The sequence below is a fragment of the Antrostomus carolinensis genome, unplaced genomic scaffold, assembly GCF_000700745.2.
Source record: "Antrostomus carolinensis isolate BGI_N321 unplaced genomic scaffold, ASM70074v2 scaffold20498, whole genome shotgun sequence".
Classification (NCBI taxonomy): Eukaryota; Metazoa; Chordata; class Aves; order Caprimulgiformes; family Caprimulgidae; genus Antrostomus; species Antrostomus carolinensis.
Window position 1 is genome coordinate 15,580 of NW_010331202.1, and position 20,110 is coordinate 35,689.

The 20,110-nt window shown below is 38.8% G+C and overlaps 1 long non-coding RNA gene across 1 annotated transcript in view; it reads left to right on the forward strand.

Annotated features, from left to right (window-relative positions):
- Positions 1 to 1,437: 1,437 nt before the first annotated feature.
- The window catches only part of LOC104528991 (uncharacterized), a 25,496-nt gene continuing 6,823 nt past the window's right edge, over positions 1,438 to 20,110 (forward strand). Inside the window, exon 1 of the long non-coding RNA XR_728051.1 lies at positions 1,438 to 1,546. This is a non-coding gene — a long non-coding RNA (uncharacterized LOC104528991). The remainder of the gene's footprint in view (positions 1,547 to 20,110) is intronic.

A 20,110-nucleotide genomic window follows, 5' to 3' on the forward strand; every position in this document is an offset into this window, starting at 1 on the left:
AAGAGTATAATACACTAAAAATGTGTAACTTCTTTGTGTGTAACTTCATTATCACTATTGTCACTATCGCATTATTTCCTATAGAATAAATCCATATGAAAGTTTTGGGGTTTTTTAGTGGAAATTGATACCTATGCATTAACTACTTTGAGCTCTTGTCTTCCATATCTATATAAATGTTCAAATTATAAACAATATAGATATATATATATCTATATCTGTATGTATAAAGTATTAATCTCAACAGGAATTAGGAATACATGCTGAGGAAGGAATATTATTCCAGTAATTTAATTTTTAAATTCAGTTCTATTATAGGCATTTTTTAATGGAAACTTTTTTTTTTTTTTTTTTTTTTTTTTTTTAATGTTTGAATCAGGGCACTAATCACCATGTACGCTTATGCAGCACCTACTGCAACTGGGACTCAATCCTGATTGAGATCTCTGGGTGCTAGGGTAATATGAATATTAAAAAGGAACATATACGAAGAATGATAGGTGATAATTAAATCATAGATGATAAGATCAGAAAAGTATTCTCAGGTTATCTAGGGCATGTAACATGCAAGATGTTTTCCCTACGTCAGACCTACTGGCACCTTATCTAATCTGCTCCTAAACGAAAGCACAGTTGTACATGATTTTGCTTTAGTTGCAACATCTTATACAAATCAATGAAAATATCAGTTAAATCTTTGCCTTGAAACTATGAATCATTCTAAAACAGGAAGGTATGTCTTAACAAAAAGGTTAGCACTCTTCTTATCATCTCAAAAGAGAGATTAAAGCCCTTAGTACTGCATTCTTTATTAACTAATTGTAAGTTTGAAATACAAATTGTTTCCTACAGAAATTACAGTTGTGAGAGGTATTAGAAAATAGCCAGACTGGAATAGTTTCTCAAAATAATTGATCATCTGAAAGCATGACTAAAAAGAATAGCAAAGCATTTTATATTTTCAAATATGATGGGGTGTAATGTTAAGGATAGAATTCATAAATATAGCTGATTAAATTAGAATGAGGAAAAAAGAACAACAAGGGTTACCTGGGAAATGCATCCATCACAGAAGCTACACCATTGGATAAATGTCATTTCAAAGTGGAATGCCATTTAAGATGTGAGTCCCTTACTACTTGGAGGTATTTTATTTTATGATGATGGTCTAATAGTCTAAATAAAATAAATGAAAAACATAAGAATATTATTCTGTGAACCAGAAAATGCTTCCTTAAGATTAAGAGAGAATTTTTAATCCTTATAAATTACTTTTTCTCTCTACTAAGGTGACAGAAGGTATGATATATTCTATTTTTAACCATATAGTAATGATGCCTTTTCTTTTTAAGGTACTAGATACAGTACTGGGCAAAGTAATTTCCTAATATTGCAATCAAGTGCTTATTTTATGTTTTTATTTCTTCCCCCCTCCCTTAGAAATCCAGGACAACGCCACTCGCATCAAATCCATAAGAAGCCTGGTAAAAAAGCTCCCTAGACCAAACTATGACACAATGAAAATCCTCTTTGAACATCTAAAGAAGTAAGTAGAACTGTGGTACTAACAGATCGATAATTTTAAAAGGAATTGGTGTGTAGTGTCCAAATCCTATTGGAACCATCATCCAAAATACCAAATATAATTACATTCTTTGGGGAAACTAAACATGATTTATGGTATCTATGTATATTCTATTCCTGCTCAAGAAATCAATATGTCTAAGCAAAAGCACGACTCTTACCTCTACTAGAAAAGAGTTATTTTTCCTTCGATGCAGTTAGATGCATCGTGAGGATTTCTAGGATATAGGTATATTGAATTGGGCAAATGCAACATGTTCCAGTGTTGTATTTGTCCAGTTTGGTTTGACTTTTTCCAACAATAGACCATAGATCACCATATTTCCACCATAGAGATCCCTGCCATTCAAACTCCTTTGTTGAGGCACGTACTGATGGAAATAACCTCACCCAAGAAAACAAACTACAAGCTTCTGTACCTCACAAGGAAGCCTGTGACAACACAGAACATCTAAGAAATGCTGAGGAGAGATCTGGAAGTGCATCTTTGCTCTCTTAATAATGTTGCTGAGACACCACAAAGGCAGAAAAAATGACACCAGGAGGCTGCACCTTATCATTCTTCTGTGGTTTCTGCACTCATCGAGCTCTGTTCACAAGAGATCTCAGCCCACAAAGTCAACCCAGGTTCTCATGTTCACCTTGGGTTTTTTTCTCGTGTTTTGTGGCATTAACAGTAAAAACATACGTAGACTATGTACTCACTTGGAAACCAAACTTGCATCTGTTTGACTTGCAGAATGACTGGGTAGAAGTGGCATATCTCAAGCTACGGACACAAGAAGGGCCGGATCCTGTTCTTGCCTTTGTGGCTGTCCTGCTGTTAGGACAATCACTTTTTAGCCAAACTACCCTTAAAATTGAAGGGACCAAGTAGAATCTTGGGCTCCATGCAGGCCCTGTGCAGAGCGTAGTTCATCCCAGGAATGATATCATGGCCCTATTGAGTGAATAATAAAGACTCCAAATAAAAGACTACTTGGAGCTTATAATGAATGATGCCTTTATACTGATCATTTCTGCTGTGTTTTCCTGGCATATACGTGTAAGAGATGTAGATTCTCTATCTTGCTTTGCAACTGCCATCTGAAACTTCAAAATGAAGTCCATATAGTCATGGGAATGTCCCCATTTCATTAAGCCTGGAAGGAATTTAAGAGTCCATAAAATAACTGAGTTTGGCCTTGCAGAAAAAGAGTTTTCTGTGTATTCATCTGATGTACCATGTGCACACATTCTCTCCTTCAGTGGGTTATCTAGAGAAGGATGATAATTTATTACTGACAATGGAAAAATAATAAGGAAATTTATTTCCTGGGAAGAACCTGAGAGCAAGGAGTAGGTACATGTTGTCAGCACAGATATGCCATATATAGAATTTACTGCACCATATGTGGCATTGATCCTAACCTGAAGAAAGTTTTGTTACCATGTCTTAGGGGAGAGATATCAGGTATACACAATAAGTCTTTGATCTCATAGTTAAATCACTCGATTGAGACTCAGGAGACTTGGGTTCAGTTCTTGGCTTTGCCTGGATGTTTTGGGTGACCTTGGGTAAATCACTTAATCTCTCTGTGCCTTGGTTCCTTGTTTACAAAATGATGATAATACTTCCTTTGTCTGCCTTGGCTTTTTAGAGCGTAATCTGTTCGGGACAGCAATTGTTTCCTGCTGTGTATGTGTAGAATAACTGGCAAAATCAGACCAAGACTGGTGTTTTTTGGAGAAAAGAAAATAAAAGGGAAAAAAACCCACACTAAAATACAGATAATAAATTACCTCTACTTTGTAATGCATACGTACATAATACTGAGCTTGACAACAACTCTGTAGATACAGTACTATCTAAATAAGTGCATGGTCTTACCTGGGTGTCACTTCAAGTTGAAGCTAGAGGTCTACTGATGTGATATAGTGGCACAGAGTGATAGAAGGCAGGAAGATGTGATATTTGAGCCATTTTGGGGTCTGAGCATAATAAGAGCAACCATCTCAGTCTCTCTGAAGAAGGTAAGCCTTCTCTGCCACGTACATCCCCGGGGAAAGACGGGACAATTCCATATGCTTTGCTCTATTGATATGGAAGTAACAGCATACTAAAAATACAAAAAAAAAAAAAAAAGGTAAAAATTGGTATGTTCTCTTGAACCTCTCAATGCAAAGGACAAGCAGTTTGAATGGCCCCATGGCTTCTTAAATGAGAATAAAGAGACTTACATACCTTATATAGTAATGACAAGATGTTTATATCATGCAAACATAGGCAATGTTTATTTAAATTAACCTAGCAAACAAGACTAGTTCGCAGAGGTTACAAAACACAGAATTATATCATTTTAGGAATACTTTTCAGAATAGGGATGCCAATGTGCACGACATGCCAACCTCACCACTGACTTACACCTTGCACCATCCTCTTCAATCACAGGATTTGCTCAGAGTAAATCACAGGAGATTCAAAAGTTTCCCATTAGCTGTAAAAAAGTAAACTGGTTTAGTTTGAGGCACATTACTGCAATTTCTGTATGTGTTGGTGGAGACAGCTGTTCTTGCCCAGTGTTGAATGAGCTTCAAGGGTTTTTTAATGGGGAGAAGCTGAAGGACCTTAGTTGTGTTGTTTCTGTGGCATTCCTCTCCTTTTCCTACCCCATTCTTTCCTCTCTATCAGATAAATGGGCTATGGGACTGTGTAAGCCTGTGACTTCTGCATGTAGAGAGTATGTCTCACTGACACACAGGAGCTCAGCGTGAGAATCCAACCTTCGCCCTGATGGCTACATTTATCCTAAATCACTGGCGGCAGCGAGGCTGCACTATGGTTTCATTCTGCAGCTTTCCAGTCTGCAGGAGTGGGTCCAGATCAAGCCCAAATAACAACGTGAAATGCACTTCAGAAATGTCCTTCTTTAGAAACCCAGACAAAGCAGCTGATGAGAGAGTCTGTGAGAAAGGCCTGGCAGCAGGGATTAACACCAGTGCCATATATCTTTCTTAAACCAAGCTCTCTGAAGTTGCAAGAAGTCACAGTGCAGCGGATGAAGCCCACAGGAGGGGGATTAAAAGCAAAGCTTGGAGTTGCAGTACCTGTTCTTTTAAGTTTGGTTGGGTTTTTTTTTTTACATTTGATGAAAAAAAAAAAAAACAAACCACCAACATCCCCTGTTCATCTCTGCATGAAAATTACTCTACTACTCATAAGCAGAAGAGACAAAATATGAGGCTGAAGAGATATATCGCATAGCTCTTGTCAGTCTAATACCATCAGAAACTGTTTTATTAGGTCTTATACTGAAAATAATTCAGCACAACTACTATTAGGCTTTTCATACTTCTTCCTGAAGATGAGCAAATCAAACAAATATTATACTTTGCACATGAAAGAAACAAATCCCAAACTGAATACGGATTTTCCCAAATAAAGGGCTACAGAAAACACCCTGTTCTACTTGAATATGTTTAGAGAATATTTACTTGGTACATAGAGCCCATGTGCTGCTGTTCCATACATTTGTGAAAAGAGCACCCTAGGTCTCCAGGACTCCTCTCTTTCCTGTTGCTTATTTATAAGTTAATTTTACTCCAAAACAGAGCGAGCTAATCACAAGTACCAGACAAAACAGATAGACCTTTCTGGTCCTATTTTGCAGGCATACACAGGACCAAACGATACAGAAACCTTCTATTGGTCCTCTGCACAAACATGAACTGAGAGCAACCAATCCCTATCTGATAAATCCTTATTTGTACTCAATTACTTACTCACCAAACTGTAATTCAAGTGAGGCAGAAGGAGAATTTTACTCTTTAAGGATCCCACAGTATTTTATGATTGGTGCATAACCTGCATTCATAGCAGCATCTTGAGGGACCTATTACATACCTATTGGGAAACTGAGGCAGAAAAAGTTTCAATGGCTTAAAGACTCAGCCTAAGCCAGCAACACAATCTAAAAACTTGGAAGGTTGGTTTGGGGCTTTTTTTCTTTTTTTCTTTTTTTTTGGCACAGAAGCTTCTGCAGTGACTGCAAAATACTCTTTCCTCCCTAATGCAAAATGCAGTAGGGGTGAGGAACACCCTGGCTGGGTCCTCTGCACCGTGCTCTGAGCTGGCGAGGGTGGAAGCAGCTCTGCTCCAGAAGCTGTGTGCCTGCACTGTACAGCACTGTGCCTGAACTAATAAGCTGTGCTTATTAATGTTAAATTAATGAATCTCAGCCTGCTCTGCTTATTAGGTTGAGCTCCGTGCCACCGCAAGGCAGCTCTGTGACTCCCAGACCTGAGCTGTCTCACATCTGACCAGGCTGGAGCACAGGGCAGCCAAGCTCCACTCCATCTTCACTTGCTCATGTAGACACCCTGCAAAGGGATATATTACAAAAAAGACCTCCTCTCCTTGCTTATTATTTTCCCACACAAACACAGGATAATATGTGTTATTTACAAAAGTATAAAATGGATGTTGAAATAATTAAATGGGAAGACGGGGGCCAGCCTGACGCTATCATCCCTCTCCCTTACGTGGGAAGCGCTGAACCCAGATGCCCAACTGTGGAAGATATTCTTCCAGCAGCAGCATCTGCCTCCTTGGCAGGCACGTCAGGCAAGATGTCTGGGGAGTTCTGCAGTTGCCTCTTGGTTTATCACGTGGATTTGTTACTGTGGCCTATCTGGCTGCCTTGTCCGGGCAGAAGCCAGTTTCTTTTGATTCACCTTTGAATCCAAATTCCTTTTTTTTTTTTTTTTTTTTCTCCATTTTTTCCATACTGTACATAGCACAGCAGGACATTTTCAGATGCCATCCAGGCTTTCTGGTCTTTCAGGGAGAGAATGATGATTTCCTTTCTGACTGCCTTCCACCATGTTCATATTCTTCATTCTTACTGGTTTTCACCAATTTCACTGGAAATAAACTCCAGAACTTTTTATCTAACACAAATCCCCTAATATTAATATATTATCTAACAAAAGGCCAAAGTATTGTAAGATTCATGCTTTAGTTGCTTTCAAAAATAACCTTCCCCCATGTCCACAGCTGTGTGAGCAAAGCATCCAACCCTGACAAACGAAATGCACACCCCAAAGCTCGCAACATGGCAGCTACAATCTCAAGAACACAGACTTTTGCAAACTACATGCAACTAAAAAAAAAGAGACTTATTTCTACCTATTAAAGTTGGGTTTTTTTAAAAAAAAGAAAAAGCCATGCATACACAGAAGCCATTCTTACTAGTTTTCACCAATTTCACTGGAAATAAACTCCAGAACTTTTTATCTATCTAACACAAATCCCCTAATATTAATATATTATCTAACAAAAGGCCAAAGTATTGTAAGATTCATGCTTTAGTTGCTTTCAAAAATAACCTTCCCCCATGTCCACAGCTGTGTGAGCAAAGCATCCAACCCTGACAAACGAAATGCACACCCCAAAGCTCGCAACATGGCAGCTACAATCTCAAGAACACAGACTTTTGCAAACTACATGCAACTAAAAAAAGACTTACTTCTACCTATTAAAGTTGGGTTTTTTAAAAAAAAAGAAAAAGCCATGCATAGACAGAAGCCCACAGTAGCCCGCACACCAGGACACAATGACAATGTGATGACAAGTCCAGCAGCAGTACCCAGAATTCTGAGGGAAAATCAGAAAATAAAGTTATGGCATCTAGTAATACTAAGCAGGGGATGTCTGCAAACTTTTTTTTTTAAAGTTGGTGGAGGAAAGATGTAGCAAACATATGTGATTTTCACTTACTAAACTATGTGTCATATCAGCAGTTTCGGGCAGGCTTACTTATTAAATCTAGGCTCAGAGGAAACCTTTTTTCACACAGTAGAAGAACAGATTATATTAAGAGCTGTACAAACTTTTTATTAAGAAAAAAAAAAAAAGGTAAAAGTTATTTAAAAGAAGAGCCAACCCCCAGAATGGAGGACTATGCAACAAATTTCTATTTGGGAAACTTCAGAGAACCTATGGGAGACCTACAACTCAAAGTGTGGGATGGCCATTTAAATTTCACTTCAGGAAAAAGATCCGGACTCAGGAATGTGTAGAACCACTGAAGCCCTGAACTGAAGGCACAAGAAAGACTATTTGTTGAAAATATTCCCTGAATCAAGACATTTCTTTTTCATCAGGCAATTCATGAGCAGCTCTTGCTCTACAGCCACAGAACAGCAGCAGGGAGAAAAGTTTAACCTTATTCCTACAACCCTGGGGAGCAGCTAATAGAAATGTGAGGAGGAGAAATGTCCTTTTGCACCAGAGAGTGGGCAAGTGATTGGCCAAGGACATAAAAGTCTCAGGCATCTTTGACTAGCATTTTAAGATTTACATGAATTAATCACTTTCTGGCTTGAGAAGGGCAAATATATATTGAGACATGCTCTTGCACATGTGCTTTTCTCTGTTTCAGCTACAGAAGAGTTTTAGAAAGGAACTGGAGCAATGCCAACGCTTGTCCTGTTTCCTGCAGCTTCCCGGGGCTCATTTTGGGGGGAAAGAGAAGAGTTAAACCTATTTTCTCTCTGCTAAGTACACATCCATCTACTAAATTCTCCCCTTGTAAATTAGAGTATACAAGAAAATATGTGCCAGGCACAAGTGTGCACAGGACAAGAGTAATAATAGATTTTGGATTAAAGGCAAAAAAAAAGAAATCTAGTCTTCCAGAAGCAGCTTTATGCATTTTTTTTTTTAATTATTATTTTTTTTGTGGAAGAAGAGAGTTTGCAACATTCACCTCTTCCCTGAAGAGTACCTTAGAGTTTAATGTTTTTAAAGAGAAGAATAACGAGTAATTAAAACCATGTTTTTACCTGTGTTTCCACACACATCCTATTTCCACAATCGTATTTAAAAATATAAACCCTGATATTCATAACAATCAGGCAAATAATTACACTTGGTACTTTTCAATGCTACCAAGCTTCAAAAATGTACTGAACTAGTGTATCAGCAAATAACAGAACGATAAAAAATAATTAACATAGTTTTAATTTAAATATTTATGATACGGTGGACTCTGTGGCTGTACAACACCATTGTGCTCGGTGCAGTACACAAATACGGATATAGAGCCCCTGTTTCAAAGAGCTCCTATTGTTCATCCCACATTACTCAATATCAAATGATCTCAAAAAAAGCTTTTCAAACGTTAATTAAATCTCCTAAATTCCTTTTTCAGGTCAGTAAGTTTTATTATCCTAGTTGTGTAGATGGAGAAAGTGAGGAATGAGGAGGGTAAGGCACTTGTCCATGATGACACAACAAACACTTCTCACTTCCACTCTCCACTTACTTCCCAATCCCCCACCCCGAGCCCCCCACACTTTTTCAACTCGCCCATGTGCGTATTGGAGTTGTGGATGTACGCATGCATATGGCCAGCACATCTCAGGGAAGGCCGGTTACTGCTAAGTACTCTTTGGTTAATCAAGACCATGTGAGAGTCCTGCTTCTGGTTTGCACTCGCATAAGCTTCAGTAAAATATCACTAGCGGAGTTAATTTATGTGATTTTGTAACCTCTTAATATTGCCTGGGGTTAGTGTTCTTTGCAACTCAAATGGTTTTTGTTGGTGAAAATTGAGAATGCTCAATTCATTCCAAAAGACCTCTTTTTTCTATCTTTTTTTTTTTTTTTTTTTTTTTTTTTTTTTGCTATTTTGGGAGGTTGAGCCCTAACACATTAATGTCCAAGATCAGGTCATCGAAGGATAAATTGCAACACTTTTCATTTTTCTGACTAAAGATATGGGATTTTTCTCAGAATAAGGCTGTAAAATAAATAATAGGCTTCAAGTTTCTTAAAATATTCATTGGAACTTAAAAACAAAACAAAACAAAGACGACTTTAATGCCAAAATGTCAGTGTTCTGTGCAAAATAATTAATATAACACAATAGGATCTATTCTACTATCGATTGAAAGGGAATTTATGCAGGTAATTCATTAAGGCTAGTGGGAGTTTGGCATGTAAATCCCCCAGCACTTTGATGGTAAAACAGACTCTGATGATTTTTTTTTTTATAAGCTATAAAATACATGCTTTTCAGTGGCAAATATATAAAAAGAAAAAGCAAATAGATGAACAACTAGGGCAACGTATACCCCTGCTCCTGGAGACTTCTGAAATTACATTAGATCAAATAACTTTTCACACATTGCAAGACATGCAACAATCATTTCAATCACCGTGTTAAGAAAAATCAATAGTTTTTGGTTGTTTGTTTCCATAGAATGGTATTTTATATTCCAACATTTGCAGGTTAACACCTTCATACATCTCTTTTTGTGGTCAAGCGCATGATTAGTACTTCTGACAGGATATTGGCCATTTTCTTATGAAGATCTACAAATTCTTGTAAATAAAACCCAATCTGAAAAAAAAAATGAAGAGCAAATCTGTGGACTGGAATGCACCCTACTTGTAATGGGAACAAAAAGCTGGCAATGAAATATAAACCTAAATCACAGCAGAATGACCTACTTTAAGGCATTTGCCAAAGAGACAGTGTTTTAGACAGCTCCTCTGAAGTAGCGTCTTTATGTCTATGCCATCTGCAGATTTATTATTGTGCTTTAGAAAAAAAAAAAAAGGAGGGGGGGAAATAAAGAAAAAGGAGAAGAAAAAGAAAAAAAAAAAAGGAAATAAAAACCTACACTATGCCTGAACAAAACTTATAGGAAAGATTCCAGTACTGTGGGCACCACACCCACACCTACTGATGTGGTCCAAGTTTTTTCTTTAGAGGCACCTAATTAAGAAACCCTGACTCATTTACATGGATACGTTTGATCTAAATTACACTCCAAACCACACCAAATTAGGAGCATCTGTGAATGAGAAGTGTTTGTTCCCAGTGACTGGTAGAATAGGGCCAGTTCTGGACGGCACATGTTCAAGTGACGAAAAATATTTCAGATGTAACATACTTCTGAGACCCAGTTTTCCACTAATAATTCATAATGAGTTAAACCAGTATCTCTGCTCAAACAATTATTTCAGGCTGTGAAAAAAATGTCATTTTACTTTTAAATGGAAGGGAGGGGAAGATGGGTAGACAACCACCTAACTTGGTTGTTGTCCTTGATGAAGGGCTTTAACATAACTATTACCTGCAATTTAAATCTGTTCAATGTGCTTATTATCAGATATATATTACTCCTGAAGCCCAAACTAGAGGAAAGCATGCATGAATGATTAGTTATTGTTTACAGACCAGGCTTTCTGCCTTGGAGTACAGTCTTCCATCATTAACTCCTAAGGAGTCTGAGGAAAGAGGAGGGTCTCAGCCCAATAAGGTGGTAACCTACGTGCTGGATAACATGAAAAATTCAAGACCACCAGATTTGAGAGCAATGCTTCCTTTCTCCAGCTGTATTGCTGGTACAATCTGGCTATACCTGTTTGTATCCTAGAAAACCACTCCATAGAAAAACTGGTTCCGTGGCAATTAGGGAACTTTGGGGGACAGAAGCCACTGGTTGCTGCTTTGCTGCCTTACAGTCTAAAGTGACAAACTTAAAAAAAAAAAAACAACCCAAAAAACAAACCAACAAACCAAACCAACCAAAAAAACCCTCCCAATTTAAGCCATAGGAGCAGCCTGAGCACCAGAGAGTGCAAATCTGAATTCCACGCTGGGTTTGCAATTCCCAGTCCACTAGCGCAATTTGGCACAACGTTCAGATTTGGCCCATGGTGTTTGGCAGCCACCTTTTATTCTTCTCGTCTTTTATACTTTGTGAATAGTCGAAGTTACATAATACCACTGACAATTTGTTTATGGCAAGTATTAGAGTCACTGTTTTATGATTACATTCAAACTTTAAGCCACATTTTGACATCTAAGGATCATCTTGCGTTCTCATATATTATATACAATGAAGGTTTGTGTTCCAGTAAGGGGGGGAAAGAAGTTTATAAATAACATGACTCCTTTTGTCTGAAGAGATTTTAATACATTTGTCTGATCTACTGTTTTTGCAGTAGCTAGAATATAATTTGAATATATTAATATTTTCAGCAACTGTGCTCAGGGAGCCCAGTTAATAACTTATGCATGGATATATAGATACACTTCAGACAGAGGTAATGTTTTTAGTCCTTATGTTGCTAATACTTAGAAACACACAATGAAAGAGCCTGTTCTTTCCTCCTCTTTGTTGTGGGCATGCATTGTGATGGTATGGAGCCAGTGTTCTTTCTGTTGTCTACACAGCCTGGATTCAATAAGCAGTTATATATGCATATTATGACAATGTGGTCAAGGAAACCAGATTTTTTTACTATACCTTCATGTGCCTGTACAGTATAAAATCTGGTATTTATTTTTCTCGTCCTCATTCAATATGTTAACAAAATCATAATTTGATACAGGTTATGTTCACTTTATAATTAAAATTATAGAGTTAGATGAAAACACAGCAAGATGTTGCTGAATGGAAAATATTTATCTTTTCGTACATTACGCATTATGGTGCAATGTAAAATCATAAATCTGTGAAGCAGCTAACTCCAGCCAAGTGTATGACAACTTGCCTCCTCCCATGGTCCACAAGATGCAACCAGTTACCTCCTCTGAGCTGAGGGTTTCTCTAACCATCTCAGTTTCTCTGTTAGATGGCATTGCCATGTCCTCTCCAGAGCTTTGCTGTGGTCTTCTGAAAGAAGATCCCTTTCCATGGAGATGAGCCAAGAAAAGAGAATTCAGGAAAGTTCCATATTTTTAATAGATCCCACCAATCTGTCTCCTGTAGCTCTCCTAGCACCTTCATGGACAAAGTGCAAACTTTTTGCAACATGTTTTCTGTGTCAGCACTAGCCTCAGCCTCACCAAACTGCCTCAGGATAGCACTTCACCTGCCTTGACACTGCTCCCATTTCCCTGATCGTTGCTATCCACATTGCCAGGTCTAGACCTTCACCATCAGTTTGCCCGTATTCAAAAGTCCAGAGCAGGTTTTCAGTAGGGTTGTGGCAGTAGTAGTAACAGGCAACTTCACACCACCTTCTAGGACAATTCATATTTGTTTCCATATCTGGATAATTGTCTCCTAAAAATGTCATTAAAGGAATGAATTTTCCTTTCCTTCAGAGCATCTACACCATGGAAGACCTTGCAGCTGCTATGGACTCAGTGTTAGCCCTGAGATTTCTATTTGGGGCAAATTTCAAATCATAGAATCACAGAATGGTTTGGGTTGGAAGGGACCTTAAAGATCATCCAGTCCCAACCCCTCTGCCATGAGCCAGGGACACCTTCCACTAGACCAGGTTGCTCAAAGCCTCATTCAGCCTGGCCTTGAACACTTCCAGGGAGGGGGCATCCCCAGCTTCCTTGAGCAACCTGTTCCAGTGTCTGACCACCCTCACAGTGAAGAATTTCTTCCTAAATCTTAAGGAATATGTTTAAAATCTCACCTGACCACTATGGCAAGAAACCGATTGTCCTTTCTGGGTTACATGTTATCAGGTTTCCATCAGTCTTCATATTAAATTAAGTTTATACTACTTTGCATCCTGAAATTACAATATTTACTTCCTAAAGAGGCATTTTTTTGGCCTGTAAATCCTTTCATAATCATTCACTTCAGGTTAGACATTTTCTGCTGTAGGGGAAGATCCATGTAGCACTTACAAAAAAGTGTCCTGAAATTAGACTTCTCTGAGAGCCAGACAGTGCAATATCAGTGGACTTCTGGAGCTAAAGGCAATGAAAAAAAAATCATATGCAAGGTGTTTAAGCTTCATCTGCAAGAAGAGCAAGTCTATGTATAACATCAATAAGAAAGGCCATACAGGGACAGACCGATTTGGCAAGCGGGTTCTATCAGAAACGTTTCTCGGCAACTCTGTTAGGCGCATTAGGACATTTTACTTGTTTAAGCTATGACTGAGAGATTCAGGTCCTAGAACCTGCTTATTGAATGAGCTGTCCCAAGTCTGATGAGTATGCCTTGATACCAGCAGAAAGTTTGTGCCTGTTGTTCCTAAATCCTTCAATGTCTGTCAGATAGGATTTTGGTTATGAAGTCTGACACATGTATGTTTTCTCACCAGTTTTTCTAACTCTGTGGAGTTAGATCAGGGTATAAAGAGCAGATATTGGCAATTCTGGTCATTTGAAGTGAACAATGTTTTGCATAACAGCTTGAAAGATCAAGGAAACAACTAATGAGAAAGGTAGAGCTGCCTGTATAGGGCAGGGAAGCTGTTGAAGGGCTGGAGAACAAGTCCTACAAGTAGCGGCTGAGAGAACTGGGGTTGTTTAGCCTGGAGAAAAGGAGGCTGAGGGGAGACCTTCTGGCTCTCTCCAACTCCCTGAAAGGAGGGTGTAGAGAGGTGGGGGTGGGTCTGTTCAACCAAGGAACAAGGTACAGGACAAAATGACCTCAAGTTGCGCCAAGGGCAGTTGAGACTGGATGTGAGGAAGAATTTCTTTCCTGAAAGGGTTCTCAGGCATTGGAAGGGGTTGCCCAGGGCAGTGGTGGAGTCCCCATCCCTGGAGGGATTCAAGAGTTGTGTAGACATAGTGCTGAGGGACATGGGTTAGTCGGGGACTTGTTAGTGTTGGGTTAATGGTTGGACTCAATGAGCTTCAAGGGCTTTTCCAACCACTATGATTCTGTGAGAATGAAGACTTTGGCAAAGTGTCTGAGGCAGTTAGTTCATAGTCATCTGAAACCAGTACATGTGTGAACAGGTATTTGACTTAAAAAGGAGCTAATGAGAAAATCCAAAGGTAAGTTTAAAGCTGGGAAAAACCTCAGAGAACTTGCAGTACTACAAAGGGTGCATCTTAGAAAAGTACAATATATGGAAAATCCTCCACTCCAGGCAGTTCGTGCATTTAGTGCAACAGACTATACACGTGCACAAAAAATAAACATCAAGCTAAGGTGAGCGGACAAGACAGACAAAGTGTAAGTAGAAAAGACAATGCTGACATAGTAAATTCGTTGCTCAAGGGCAAGTAAAATGTAAATAAGTTCAAAGAAATCAAAGACTCATGGCACATACTCAGTAGTGCATTTAAGAAATACATTCATCCTACTCATGTTCAATATCAGGGCTGAAACAATTGTGATGCTGGGAGGCATGTTAAAGCATCTTTCAAATCTGATACAAATGCAGTGCATATATGTTGCAATAGTAGCTTGTGGAGAACTCAGAACTGAACCTGAAAGAGTAGGAATCCTGGTTGAGGTCAGATCCCATATAAAATCATCTCTGTTGGGCAGATGGCTGCAAAAAGACTCATTTTAAGCAATAAGGTGGTGGTAACATAGGTTTAAAAATTTGAGATTTTATCTAGGGAACAATTAATAGACCAAAATTAAGAAATTTTTCATCATTTAAAAAGATTTGAAACAAAATTTATGAAGTAATTATGTATACAGGAGCTCACAGAAAAAGAAAACTGGTGAGAGTTTGTTCTCTGACTTTCATGGAATTCTTAGCCACATTCTCTGATTTCAACATCAAAAATTACTGATTGTCTCACAAAACTGAGTAATTTGTTCACGACGCTGAACAAAAACAATGTGTTGTTAGCGAAAAAAAAGATTTTAATGAGAAGCTCTAAACTCACAAGCAAAGATGGATTTCTGAGCAGGTTGTCTAAAATTCAATATCCCAGGTTGAAATTTCAGCCAATTGCTGCTTTTTAGCTTTAAAGTCAGAAAATAAACCTGTGATATCCAGGGCTGAGTTATTTGCTGTCGACTGAGTCACCATAGCACAAAAGGGCTGTATTTGAAGGCTGCAAGAGGTTATAAACTGAACGTAGTCAAAAGCAGTAATTTCACTTAATAAAAGTAGAGATCATCCAAAACGAGAAAAGTTAAGCTTATATAAGTGAAATTCTGACTCCATTCTGGCTCCCAGTTGCTGGGAGTTTTGTCACTGACTTTAATGGTAATAAAAATTTCACTCGCTGTTGAGAGAGATGCTGCAAAGGATGTGATGAAGTGAAAGTTAAAATAACTGTTAACCTGGGGCTTCCAAAACACATTTTCTGAGCATGAACTGTTGTCTAACTCAGTGTTTTCCTGACATAGCAATACAGACAACCCTTCTGGGGAGCAAGGAGATAAAACTATACAAGTGGAGGGCATGTAGGATTGGCAATAAGAATTTCCCTGCTGTAACTGCTGAAGTTCCCATTGTTCATCATCCTGTGGGCCATGGTGGAACTGGGCTACTTAAGCATAGTTTCTAACAAGTTATTTCAAAAAGCTGTAATATCATTGAGTATCAGTGTCAGTGCTGACACCTTCTACCTGAGCCACTCTTTTGAGACAGGTAGAGATTAGCAGAAGAAAGAGCATAGTAGTGACTGGCAGACACACTAAGTTTACTGGGAAGAGGAGGATTATATTATAATACCGAGTCTCATCATCTTTCTATTTTTTCATACCAGTAAGTCTGACTGTCATTTATATGCATCTGCAACCAAGGCTTCATAGGGTCTCCTCTGTGCTTTCCATATAACCTTTCCTTTGGGTGTGTTGTAGAAGCGTGGCTTTTTTTCACTGAGTTAAAAACCAGCTGGGTTACCAGCAGAACTGGTGGCTCTGCTTTTTTGCTGCCTCTTTTTCGTTTGTCCATCACTAAGCACGTCAAAGTCTCAGTGTCCCCATCAGAAAACAATGTTGTTAATAACATTAATCCACCTTTATTAAGTCTTTAGCTTTATGGAGGAGTACCAAATATTATTAAGACAAAGACGAGAGGATAATAAGGAAATATGTTTTTTCCCTTGCTGACCTAGTTTCTAACCTCACTTTAAAATCTTCCATTGATTTTAATTATGCTTAATCTAAAGCTAAGCTCACAAATCTAACAAACTTAAGGACTGCTTTTAAGTGAATTTTTCTCGCCTGTCAGAGTTCTTCAAGTTTTCTGCGCTACAGTTAGAAGTTTATTTCCAGCCCAGCTCTCTATCCGTAGGAAGCATCCAGCATCGCTACTGTACGAGGCGTGAGTTCAATCGCTACCTTGCTCGAACCGAGCCTGTGTACAGCATTCCTCACAGAACAATTGCAGTTCTTTTCTCATCAGCCATAGCCAGAGGCAGTAATAAGGGTGAAGGATATCTATCATGAAAAGTCCAGTGTCAATGTGTTCCCCCAATTTATTTACTGACCTTCAATGCAACAGCCATACTCCTGACCCTCATGAGATGAAGCCTAAGGGGAAATGGCACTGAGCACCAATTCCATATCCTGTTGTTCTGTGGTCTAAATTAAGTGCTAATTAATTACCACTGGCATCTTTGGCATTGCCTGTCAAATTGGATTTAGGATATCCTTTTGCTGTTTAAACAAATAGCCCTACATCTAAAGCTAAAATCCCAAGCGTTAGCGATTTCTTTACTTTTAAATTTTTATTTAAAAATTCAGAAAGTACGTCCGTGGATTTTTCAGGTAGAATTCAAATAAAAGAAACAGGAATTGATATTGTCAATTTTGATTAATAGTCCCTCATTAATAAACATCCTGTTATTCAGTTTCCACCTGCAGTTGCTGATGTTGCCTGGAATCAATTAACTCATATAATTTGATTTATTTTACAAAGACATTTTTGGATGTGCTGTGCTGATGATAAAGGTTCTATATTTACAGTTCTTGATTTAAGGGAGATTGTTACTAACTGCTTTGTATTTTTAGTGTCACAAGGAACTGTAGCTTCAGGCATCCTTGAACAAAAATATTTAAGCAATTTAAAAAGTTAAAGCTTTATTAAAGTAAAACTATCTGTTGCCTTCTGAGCCACACAGGCCACAAAAGTGTATAGATCCAGGACCTCCGACAGGTTGGTTTTTACAATAAGCTAGCTGTTCTGCAGAAAACAAAAATTGAAATAGAATATTAAAAAAAAAAATCAATCACAGCAAAAGTTATACCATCAGCCAAAAATACAGTCAAGGGCTCTATGTGTTATATCTCTGTCTGAACATATATTATTCTATATAGTCTCACACTGCCTTTATCACTCTACTATGCAAACACCTCTATGAAGTGCATTAGCATCTGTCTAACATCTGTCCCGGGTGGTTTTTGTTCCCTCCCATCCTCTCCCCAAGGAGAAGCTTATGCTCACAGTGGTGGTGTGGCTTTTCAAGAGGGGTTTGCTGTTGTTTGAGATCTGTCTGCTGTTACAGGGCTGTTAGGGACAGCAAAAGTGAATGCCTTGTGTGCAAAGCTGCAGCCAGAGGAGTCTGAGATGCTTCTCAAGGAAGGTCATGGCCTTCAGCTGACTCCTACCAAGTGGCTGTCCCCAAACAGCCGAACTTCAGGCTCAACAGCAACTCGCACTGTGATAACACAGACTAGCCAGATCTCCCCCTCCTCCCTCTGGTCTTATGAGCATTAGTCAGAACCCGTTTCTATTCACACATAAAAAATTAAAAACCATGCCAAACTGGAAGGACAGAGTGCTGGTTGTCAGTAAATGGAAGAACTTAGCAGATTGCACCCAGTTAGGTCAAGTTTTCAAAAACCTGGAACTTCTTCAGTAATGGGGAAGACTTTATGAAAAGATTTTTAATCCATTTCTTTGACACAACGTGGTTTGGGGGAGCAGGATCTGAGCCTCTCTCTGCCCACACCAGGCTTTTCAGTGGAGTTACCACAGTGTGGAGATGAACTCCTGCACTTGCTGTCCATGCTATGCCAGGATACCAGTTTGCACTCTCTGCCTTTGGAGCTCCTCTAACACAGGAGATGGACATAAAAAATGAATTAACTCAAGGCTGAGATGCAGGTACCATGTTACCTTCATCTTTTCATATAGCTACAAGCTCAGGACAGAGGCATGAGCACAAGCAGATAAATAAGAACTTCTCCAAAGCACATTCCTGAATGAAGCCTCTGTAGGGGCCTGAGTCTCTTTAGATTCCTAAATGTGCTTTTACATCTTGGCCTAAGTCACCTGGAAAACTAAGACTTTCTCTACAAGACAGGCAGTATATGAGGTACGTGCAAAGGTAAGAGCTCGCACACTCTTCAGAAAGGAAGTCACACAGGTAGCAAAGAAGCATTTGCCTTGAACTATTCTCTTATTAAACCAGGCTAAGCCAGAATAAATGCCTTTCTTCAGCTTTTCAGAGTCTATTCAGCCAACTGTGAAATGATGTTCAGAGTTAGTTTAGTTATTATTTTCATTTAGGGCTAGACTCCAAGGCAGTTCATCCAGGGAAGGGCTCGTGCTGTGAGATATGTGAGGGATCCCCTGAGGAAGCCCATTCTCCACCAGGTCCCTGTCAGCTGTCCAGGTACTATATATAGCCATCCAACGAGCAGATTTAAAGGCTAGTCTGTAGATGAAGACAGCATCAAGTGCTTGTTCTTGTGTCCCAGAGCAACTGAAGAGAAGGGATTTTTCCCAAAGAGCTGTAATGTGAACCCACAGCTGCAGAACACAGGAAGCCTATGGAGTTTCTGTAGGCCAGGAGCCATGGAGGTTATTTTCAGCAAAAGCAAGCTCTTAAGTATGTCTGAACTATTTCTGACCCCTCTTGTAACATATCATACGCCATGACCTGGTTTCTCTATTACCAGTCTTGGATAGTTATTGTTTCAAACTCAACCTATGGAGCAAAGAAGAATTTAAAGTACCTTCACACGTTACACGGGCAAAAGAAAGGAGCTTAAAACTGTATTAGTCTACTATGATCACATTTTGAAAAGGACATTGCAGTGTTTTGGAGTTCCTCTATAAGCACAAACCTCAGGTTGTAGCTACATGTGCACAAAGTTCCCTGTCTCCCATCACGGTATACAGATTTCACAAACAACAAGCTCAGAATTCAACTGATAATGTTTGCATTTGCTTAGCTTCATCAGCTGGTGAATACCACTGTAAGGCAACTGAGCAAATCATCCATAAAGCCAGTACATAAATAATAATGAGGTTTAGTTTGCATTCATAAAATATCAAGAATCCCAATTTATTACTAAATTTCAAATTTGTCTACGTTGCAGTGCAATGAATTGAATAGTTTACACAATAGAGCTTATGGTATCAAGGGCTCACTTACCACCGATTATTTCTGTGTCTCTCAAGGCCTTACGTTGCACCAGGGGAGGTTTAGGCTGGATATTAGGAAAAAATTCTTCACTGAAAGGGTTGTCAAGTATTGCAACAGGCTGCCCAGGGAAGTGGTGGAGTCACCATCCCTAGAGGTATTTAAAGGATGTGTAGATGTGGTACCTGGGGACATGTTTTAGTGGTGAATTTGGCAATGTGAGGTTTATGGTTGGACTAGATGATTGTAATGGTCTTTTCCAACCAAACTATTCTATGATTCTAAGGTGGGGTTAAGCAGTGCAACAGTGGGTATATTTTTCCTCTCTGTCCTAAGCTGGTATAACCAGCTGGATATGGATACCTCTGCAAGACTTTGACCTGTTATAGAAGGACATCTATTGTTGTTTGCATTTTAAGAAGACTCTCAAAACCAAACTTTGTAGGTCAGTTGTCTTTTTAGTACCAAAAACTGCTTAAGTT